This window comes from Mustela erminea, chromosome X (assembly GCF_009829155.1).
Source record: "Mustela erminea isolate mMusErm1 chromosome X, mMusErm1.Pri, whole genome shotgun sequence".
In the NCBI taxonomy this organism is placed as follows: domain Eukaryota; kingdom Metazoa; phylum Chordata; class Mammalia; order Carnivora; family Mustelidae; genus Mustela; species Mustela erminea.
In genome coordinates this window covers 95,011,710-95,022,653 of record NC_045635.1, presented here as the reverse complement: position 1 = coordinate 95,022,653, position 10,944 = coordinate 95,011,710, and positions in this window count along the sequence as shown.

Sequence of the window (10,944 nt, the reverse complement as noted above, 5' to 3'; positions counted from 1 at the left end):
CTTTAGAAATACAGCTCTCAGCTCTGCTGTTGTAGCACAGTAACATCTATAGAAAACACATGGAAAAAATCTATAGAAACACATCTGTAGCAAGCACATCTATAGCAAACACATGGATGGAATTCTTTCCCAGTAAAACTCAATTTATAAATACTGGTGACTAACACATGGGCTATAGATAGTTGAACCCTTCTCTACAAGTGTTATAATTTTAGGTTTTATATTTAGGTCTATAATCAATTCTGAGTTAACTTTTGTATATACAAAAGTTTATACAAACTTGTATATACAAGATATGGATCAAAGTTCATTTTCTTGCATATTGATATCTAATTGGTCAGTAACATTTGTTGAAAATCCTTTTTTCCTCTAGCTTTTGTTTGTACCTTTGTCAAGATCAGTTGTCCATATACTTGTGGATTTCTTTCTCAGCTCCTTCTGAAGTTTCATTGAGTTGTCTATCCCAAAGGCTAAAATCATACTGTTTTCCATGTTTTATAACTATGTAATGAATCTTGAAATCAGATAGTGCTAGCCCTCCAATTTTGTTCATTATTCTCTGACTACTTTTAAGATTTTTCTCTTCATTGCTGGTTTCAAGAAATCGAATACTGGCATGCCTTGGACTTTTCCTTGAGCTCTTGTCCTTGAGGTTCTTTGAACTTTCTGGATTCCTGGGTTTATGGTTTTTATCAATTTTGGAAATTTTTTGGCCATTATTTCTTGACATATCTTTCCTGTCCTGCCCTCTGTCTCTTCTTCTTGAAGGGCATGAATTATAGATATTTTAGACTCTTTGAAGTTATCCTAGAGCTCAAGAATGGTCTTTCTTTCATTGGATTATTTTTCATTCTTTGCTTCATTTTGGAAAGTTTCTATTGGTATGCCCTTGAGTTCATTAATCCTTTCATCTCCAGTGCCTAGTCTGCCCTTAATCCCAATCAGTGAATTTTTCAGCCCATACTATATTTCTCATCCTTAGATATTTTATTTGAACATGTTTAAATATCTTTCAAGTCTCTGCTTACCTTTCTGCACATATATAATACCATTATAACAACTGATTTAATGTCCTTATCTACTGCCATCTACTATGGCAGTCAATTTCAGTTATGTGATTTTTCTCTTCATTATAAATTATATTTTCCTACTTATTTCCATGCCTGGTAATTCTTTATTGGATGACAGAATTTGGGAATTTTACCTTGTTTAGGTAACATATATATTCTTATAAATAAATATTCCTATATATATATGTATGTGTGTATATATATATATGTGTGTATATATATAATATATTCTTGTGCTTTGTTCTGAGGTGCAGTAAAATTACTTGGAAATGGTTTGATCATTTCAGGTCTTGCTTTCGAGAATTGTTAGGCAAGATTAGTTTAGCACTATTTATTCCCCACTAATGAGTCAAGACCCTTCTGAGCATTCTGCCTAATGCTCCATGGACTATGAGGTTTTCCAGTCTTGCCCGTGGAAAAGCATGATTTCCGGTCCTGTATGAGTGCCAGACACTGTACTCTCTGATCGTCTCTGACAATCTTCTCCTCTGACTCAGGTAGAGTCCAGTCATCAGCTGAGAATTTTCAGTACACTGAGTTCTCTCCTGTGTGCCTGAAGAGAAGAAGCCAGGGCTGAGAGTTGGCTTTTACAGGCATGGCTTCTTTTGATACTCATAAATATCTTTAGTGTCCATGTATTTCCTTGTCAGTTCTGACATCTCATGTTCCTGGCATTCTTTACAACTTCCTGAACCCTCTCTCTAATACACTGCCCTTTATATTTTAGTTAGCTTGGTTTCTCAAGACCTCCAGCCCCTCAACACAGAGACTCTGCCTGGCTTCTCCCTACCTATGCTATGGCCTCAAAGTTCTCTTAAATCAGTAAATTTGGAAAATCATATGGCTCACCTTATATAACTGGATTTCAGGATTCACTATTCTTGATTACCTGATGTTCAGTGTCTTGATAACATGGTTTCAATTACTTTGTTATTTTTTGTTTGTGTGTTTGTTTCGGGAAGGAGGTTAAATCCAGTCCCTATAACTCCACTTTTTTTTTTTAAAGATTTTATTTATTTATTTGACAGAGAGAGATCACAAGTAGGCAGAGAGGCAGGCAGAGAGAGAGAGGAGGAAGCAGGCTCCCTGCTGAGCAGAGAGCCTGATGCAGGATTCGAGCCCAGGACCCTGAGATCATGACCTGAGCAGAAGGCAGCGGCTTAACCCACTGAGCCACCCAGGCACCCGATGACTCCACTTTTTGCCAGAACTGGCATTGTCCACCAGTTTAACTTTATATTTAAATGTAAGAAGATGGGGTGCCTGAGTGGCTCAGTCATTAAGCCTCTGCCTTCCACTCAGGTCATGATCCCAAGGTCCTGAGATCAAGCCCTGCAACCAGCTCCCTTCTTGGCGGGAAGTCTGTTTCTCCCTCTCCGACTCCCCTTGTTTGTGTTCCCTTTCTCTCTGTCAAATAAGTAAATAACATCTTAAAAAAAAATAAATGTAAGAAGACATCCTTCTTGTTAAGATGTCTTTCAGCAACTTAGAAATTTTAGTTGTATTTTGTGAAAACTCATTTAGATGGCACCCAAGAGACTAACTGAATATTTTAGTCTTTACTAAAGACTACAGTAACTATAGTACTAAAGTACCTTAGTAGTTATAGCTAGTAAAATCTTCATTTTGCTTATTTTATAATGTAAGGTACTTAAAGCTAGTACTTGATAACATGATTATTAATTTATATGAATATTCACCAGAACATTGTTTATAATTGCAGAAATTTAAAAAAATATACCACACATCTCCAATAATGGGAATGTTAAGATAAATATATAAGGTGGAATATTATACAGTCATTAAATAACAGGTCTCAAAAATATTTAATTACATTAGGAAATATTACTATGTATGTTAAATAAAATTACATATATAGTTGAATGTTAATAATACATAAATACACACTTTAAAATTAGATGAAAATGCATTATCTTTTTAATAATAACACTGGTTATCTTTGAATGTTAAATGCCATAATCATTAACTATTATTTATTAATATTTCAGCCTTCCCAAAACATGATGGGTTTTCATTTTCTGGCTTCCTTCCAGAACTACTTCTGGCCAGTGTGCTGTACACAGAAATAATAATACATTACTTCTGGGATGCAGCATTTACTTGGTATTATTAGAATCTCTAAAATTCCTCTGCCCTCTGACATGACTCACAGTAATGTTCAACTCAGTTGCTGTTCCACTTTGAATGACAATCATGAGTAGAAATTCTCATTACCAAATCACAATTGACAGGTAGAATGAGTGAGCAATAAATCTTTGTTTTAGCAGCTGAGATTTGGGGTTGCTTGTTATTACATGGACTGGACTATCCTGACTTATACCAGAGCATTATGGAAGATTTCTTTTCTTTTTTACACATTTCTCTATTTTACAATATATATACAAGGAGCTTGAATCAATCTTGATATAAAAATCCTTTACTATTAACTTATTTCACTGAATGAAAGATGACATCAATTGTAAGAAACACTATTACTCTATGTACCCCTAATTAAAAAACAAATGTAAATTAAACTATGATTTGGGGTACCTGAGTGGTTCAATAGGTGAACCATCTGCCTTTGGCTCAGGCCATCATCCTCGGGTCCTGGGATCAAGCCCTGCATGGGGCTCCTTGCTCAGCTGGAAGCTTACTTCTCCCTCTATACTTCCCCCCTCCTTGGGATCTCTCTCTCTCTCTCTTTAATAAATAAATAAAATCTGAAAAAATTAAACTATGACTTAATGCTTTTTGTGATAGGTCTACATACTATTTGAATTGGTCACATCAGTCTCTTGTTGCTCTACAATTCCTTTCATCAGCTCCAAAAGATTTGATGATTTTTTTTTTCTGTCTTCTGCCTTCAGTTGCATTACTAGATGTATGGTAAATAATCATTTTTCACATATATGAAAAAGAATGTAATGCAGGTTCATCTACATGTAGGTATCATTATTTCTTATGTTTCATAAAACTTTGTTTGTTCTGTGAAAGAAACTTAAAAATTTGCCATTTTTCTGCTAATCACTAATATCACTAGCTTCCTATTGCTGCTGTAACAAACTGTGGCTAAGCAACACTAATTTATTATCTTCAGATAGAGATAATAATTTATTATCTTCAGATAGAGATCAGAAGTCTTAAATGGGTTTCAAAGGGCTAAAATGAGGTTGTCAGCAGGGCTACATTCCTTCTGAAGGCTCTACTTGAGAACCTGTTTCCTTGCCTTTTCCAGCATCTAGAGGCTGCATACATTCCTTGGCTCATGGTTCCATTCAAAGCTGACAATGTCAGGTTTAATTCTCACACTTCCATGTCTCCTATTCTCTCATATCTCCTTCTGATTTTGACTCATCTCCTGCCTCTCTCTCCCATTTGTAAGTGCCTTTGTGATCACACTGAAAATCTATTAGGATAATCTTCCTATTTTAAGGTCTTCTGATTACCCACATTAGTTACCCTTTATTATATAACATATAGGGTAACATTCCAAGTTTCCTAGGATTCAGATGTTGACATCTTGGGGAGAGGGGATGGCATTATTCTGCTAAGCATGATCACTAATAGCAAACTTAGGCTCCCTCTTTCTTTTTCTATCCCCTTCCTGCATGCTCAGTAACTTTTGCTACGAAGAGAAATCACATTACTGTCCTTCTGGAGACATTAAAAAAATAACACACACAGTAACAAGAAAGTATACAACACATTGTAGGGGTTACTACATAAGCAACTCTGATCAAATTTTACCATGCAGACAGTGACAGCCAACTTATACCTGACTGATGGTAAAACACCATAGATTTTTAGGATGCAGTCCTATATCAAAGATATTGGATGTAGGAAAACAACGAGTATCTTAGAATCAATGAGATACCTGTGTACAAAGGAATAATCCACCAATCTGCCAACAGGTCATCTGATGGGTCTCTAAAGAACGGAATCTATACATGGTAAGCTTTGACAGAAGTAGAACAAGAACAAAGGCACAATCTATGGTGAATAGTGAAAATGAGGCATGAAGGCACTAAGAGCTGTGTCCAAAAATGAAAACTGAGATGATCAGTATATACAATGTAAATAATCTTATGCTCATTTAAAAAGAGGAAACTTTCAATAAATCTTCAAGGAAGTTTTCCATTTTTATAAACATAAACTAGGTTTACTGTCTACATGTGTTTATCTATTTTGACATTTTGAATTGCACAGCAATAAATGTGTTTTGAAGAGTGATTAATTTAAGAAGTCAAATCATGCACCATAAATCAGATAACGAGCATAAAGTGATTTCACAATCTAACATAAAAAGTCTTCAAGTGCACATTTTTTTTTTAAGATTTTTTTTTTAAATATTTGACAGAGAGAGATCACAAGTAGGCAGAGAGGCAGGCAGAGAGAGAGAGAGGAGGAAGCAGGCTCCCCGCCGAGCAGAGAGCCCGACGCGGGACTCGATCCCAGGACCCCGAGACCATGACCTGAGCCGAAGGCAGCGGCTTAACCCACTGAGCCACCCAGGCGCCCCAAGTGCACATTTCTAAAAACCATTTTTCATAGTTAATTTCCTTTCTCTTTATATCCATGGTAGGGACACTGATTTATTAACTATCTTAAGGTGATAAAAATGTAAGGACAGCAAATAGAAACAAAGCTTTACCACTGTTTACTAAATTTCCACTTTGAAAAACAACAAAGCTTCAAGATGCAACTACAGACAAAAATTCAATAATTGAGAATAATTGGGAAGAAGGCAATTCTGATGTAGTGAAAAGTCTACATCACCAAGTTTGCAAAGGAATATGGCAGAGTTACTTTCATACAGTTTCTTTAGATAGATTTTTAAAAAGCTAACCAATTTTTAGCAATCAATGGGACTTGTTTTAGTAAAAATATGATTGTGATTAGTTCTAAATGGACAGCATGGAAAATAGTAGAAATACCCAATGGACTGGGAGTCAAGTCCTATGTACCCTGTTCCCCTGTCTGCCGCTAAGCAGCACTCTCCTCATCTGTAAAATGGGGGGGATTCGAATGGTTATTAGCTGAGATTTTTTGAAGCTCTACAATGTTTTAAGTATTTATATATCAGTAAGTAGAAGTTGCTACAGTGGTTATGGAACTCAAAAACTTGAATCAGTGATTTAGGCATTCCTCCTATAATTCTCTGGAAAATATTAATTTGTTTAGCAATCCCCTTTTCTAGACATAGCCCAAAAATAAGTGAGTCTCTTGCAAGGCTTGTTGTTGTTGTTTTAAATTGGAATTACTTTTCTGGTATTCTGACAGCTTCCTGTAGTTTATATTCATAGATAAACGTCAATTGAAGCAATTAAATAAAGTTAACTCACTAATGGGAAACTCGACAAAGGAAGAGTCAGTATTTCCACCTGCTTTCATCTTGGCAAAGCATTAAAATTGCTCTTTATATAAAAATGATGCAATGTGGTCGTTTTGCTGTCAGTCAAAATCTGCTCTGTGCTTTCAACTGAATGACAGCAGGGATTAGCAGGACTGATCTAGTCTGAAATGTGTGTGGGAAGGATAGGGGATGAGAAAAGGAGGAGGAGTAAGCTCACAAGAATGCGGCTCAAGCTCTTTTTGGTATTTGTGTGTTTCACAACCCACTCTTCCCTATTTGTGCAGCTGCAAACCTTTCCAAAAGTCCTACCCTATCTTCCCCACCCAAGTTCGTTCTGTTTTACCCCTTAGCTTTCTTCCCTTCTCTTCCACAACTCTTGCTCTGTAACCACAGAGTTAAGTCCTGTCCCACAACTTAATTTCTTGCATTCATCATTATTGAGAGAAAGGCAAATCTAAATTAGATGAAATAGTGCCTATTTTGCTTAAAACTTGCTAAAATTCCAGTTAGAATGTCAAAATGGGATTCCTCTGCCAGCAGCTGTTTCCTTCTATTTTATCAGGACCATTTTTAATACAAGCAGCCCACAAATGTTCTCTTATAGTTTTACATTTAGCTCTTTGTTTGTAATGGAAAATTCTATTTAAATTGAAAGAAAAACTAAGTCATTTGCATGCGAATATAGCAATAAGGAGAGGTTGCACAAATAATGAACATGGTATATTAGCCAATCTTCCCACACTCAGTGACCACGAATATATTCATTCTGAATGATTCTCTGATTCATTTTAGTTATTACCATAAAATATGTCCTAAGATGTGTATATATCACTTGAGATTAAATGGCAGTGACTCACAGTACATTTTCCTCACAATGTCATGAATTATAAGGACTGAATCTGCATTGGATATGCTTAAAACACATATCACTAAATTATAAAATGCTAAGTGGATTTCAATCCGAAAGCATTTGGAAAACTAACATTTTGTGAATGGTTCATGAATGGTTTGCTTTTCTTCATGGAGCTGTCCTTCATCAAACTGAAATATTACTCATCTTCTTTGACAAGAAAAGGTTTGGATTTCTTTGACTTGGAGAACAATGAAATACATGTGGATGCTTTTAGCTAAAGATGAATGAGCACCGAACAGCAAAATGACAAGTTTGCTGCCTCCACAGCAATAACCATGTCTCTTTCATGGATCACGCTTTATGGAATAGAAAAGGCCTTTGTATCTCGTGTTTCATTTGATTCCCAGTGCATCCTGGCACAGAAGATCAAACCTGTGTATTTATCCCTGTTTTACAGTAGGTGACGAGGTTCTTTCTCAGAGACTGTATTACTTGTCTAAGGATACTCAGCACATGTCATATCTGCTAAGTCCGTGTTTCTCAAATGTAAGAATAGAGAGAAAGTGTATTTTGAAAATAGAGCTATCTTTTGTTGCATTAACTTCAATCTGTTTTCAATCTTTATATTTGGTTTATCTTAAAATTACAAATCACATTAAGGGTAATTTAAAATTGTTTACACATTCCAAAGAAGCATGGCTTATAAAAGGTAGGGAAACAATATTCTGAATATTCTGATATGTTTTGATATTTAAAAATGTTCAAGGCAAAATTACTGTTAGATGAAATTGGCAAGAAAATGATAGCTTTGCTTGTTTTTTTTTTCTCTTTATTTGTAAACACGTGTGGACAAGGACTTTTTTAAATGAATTACTCTCTTTGACATACCAATAGCCTCTTGTTATTGACAACTATCAACTGAATGATGCAATAAAAATAGTAATAATAGCTACCACTTATTTAGTACTTGTACCAAGAGTTATTCTAAAGCTTTAAAATGTTTATTAATTTTAACTTATTAATTCTCCTTAACACCCCTATGACACAACACTATTATTGTTCCATTTTACAAGCATGGAAACTGAGGCACAGAAAATTAACATATTTTTTCAGCTCATATGACTAGTAATTGAAACAATTAAAATTAAGGCAGTCCAGCTCCAGAGTCACAACTCTTAACTATTATGGATGCTGCCTAAAAAAAATAAGTTTCTAGGGTGTGCCTACTTAGGTTCCAGTTCTGGATCTATCCTTGACTTGTTGCAGTCAAGTTATTTAATATATCTAGACCTTAGTTTCTAAATCTGTAGTACTATGATCATATCAACCTCATAGGGTTAATGTAAAGAAAATATAAAACAGATTAAATAAAACATAGCAAGATCCCTGGAAACTGGTTGTTAATGACTGTTAATTCTCCCTCCTTTTTCTTTTAAATATTTTATTTATTTGTGAGAGAAAGAGAAAGAGAAGAGTAGGGGTAGGGGCAGAGCGAGAAAGAAAGCAGACTCTCCACTGAGCAGGGAGCCCAGTATGGTGCTTGATCCCAGGACCCTTGACCAAGACCTGAGCTGAAGGCAGCCGCTTCACTGACTGAGCAACTCAGGTGCCCCAATTCTCTCTCTTTTTAATGACAATTTAAGTGCTGCCTCATGAGAATTCTGTATCTGAATTTGGAGGTTATCATAAGTTTGTATTTGTAACATGATCTCTTCTGTGCCTCCTATATTCCAAAGAATTGCATTTTCACTATCTAGAAGTACCTGGGTAACTTGGCAAAAAAGAATTAGTCAACCAAATGATTAATTGATTTATCTTGAAGGAGCAGGAGGCTGGCTGAGGACAAAGCAAAAGCTGGCGCCTTGCACCGCCCCCCTTCACCCGCTCCCCTCCATATGTGTAGCATTCCTCAGGCACCCCTGACTGCCATAAAACGATAAATAGTTAACTTGCAGGGATCACAGTCTCCCTTGGTTTGCAAATGTCCTTGAGATTTACAACAAAGACCTTATCAATAGCCCTAATGTCACCCTCCCCTCCATGAAAAACCGAAGGAGGCGGAGGTAGAAGGAAAAGTAAATAAAGTTAAATTTCTTCTAAACCTAAATCTCATTAACAAGGATGCTTGATAGCAGGAATGTAACATTCCACCAGGAGACTCCCAATTGTCTTTACTTGATAGTAACCAGGCCTTCAATATCCTGATAGTGCTTTTTTCGCAGGTGTGGGCTAACCGGCCAGTTCTGCTTCTGTAAGATTGCTTTGTCTGCTTTCGCGCGGGGTCCCCTGACCCAATTCACTGACGCCAAGTATGCCTGTTCAAACTGTCAATCAATCAGCTCAGCCCCACCCGAAACTTGTTTGTACCTGTCTATAAAAACCCTGCACCAACCCAGCTCTGGACCTCTCCGGCGTTATCGGCAACGAGCAGCGCAGAGGTCCAGGTTCGAACCTGCAATAAACGACCCTTGCTGCTTGGCTTTGACTCACGTCTCTGGTGGTCTTTTAAGGTGGGGGTAATATTCAGTTGGCATTTCAATCTCAATGAGTTACTGATTTACCAATTTTTTTTTTTATCTCAAGTAATTTGATTTTAAACTAAAATTCCTTAAGAGGCTGCTAGATTTGGCCTCGTGTATAGGCTAAACTATCACCGTTAAAAGGCACTATATGATTAGTGTCCACCTCTGAGAAATGAATGTGATCATCCACCTTAGTTTGTTTAGGAGATTACAAATACACTGAATGGAGAAATTTTAAAATCCTGAACCTTTACTATGTTAACCACATTACCTGAACATGCTTTCCTGGCACCTGACTGTAGACCAATAAATCTTGTATTTTCAAGAGTTAAAAATAAAGTTCAGTGAAACAATCATGAAACCCTCTTTATAGACAAGAAACTATTGGGGCTCTCAAAAGATTTCAGAAGTTTTGCAATTGTGAAGTCAGTTTCACAATTGTCAGAATTTATCTGTGGTGTGCACTTTAGTAAACCCAATTGAAAGGATGTTTCTGACTGATAACAGAAATCTTAACCAAGATCCAGTAATGAGTTATCCAAAACTCAAACTAAACTCATATCAAAACAGCAGCGAAGTTCAGTTTTGACTCATCTATCCAGATTTTGTAATAAAAAATATCTAGAAAAAAACATCTAATTTAATCTTAGCTTATATTCAAGTTTTATCTCATTTTGAAAAATAGATTTATTTTTAATTGCATATCAATATATTGATCATACTTTTTCAAGGTTTAGGATCTTAATCTAATCCCACCCCAAATTATTTTATTGGTGACACACCATTGTGATCTGTGTGACTAAGCACTGACTGGGGTATATTCTGGAAGAGGGCCTTGGAGCAAATGTAGCACAAATGAGGACAGGCCATTTCTAAGTCATCTTGCCAAAGCTGAACTTTGAGTTAGTATAAAAACTATTCAATTTCTAACTTCCAAATTTCAGCTCTCTTTCTGTTAGAGCTTGACACAGAAGAGCAGCTTGGGAAGACTAGTTGGTCGATCCCTGATTGATTGCTTCAGGGGTCTGTTCTGAAGAGCCTTTAGAAGAGCTGCCTGCCTCCTGCCTCTGTGCGGTTCCTGCAAAGCAGGCACCTGACAGATTTCTTAGCTGAAGCTGACTGCCCATTGTTCAGGGAACGAAGCCC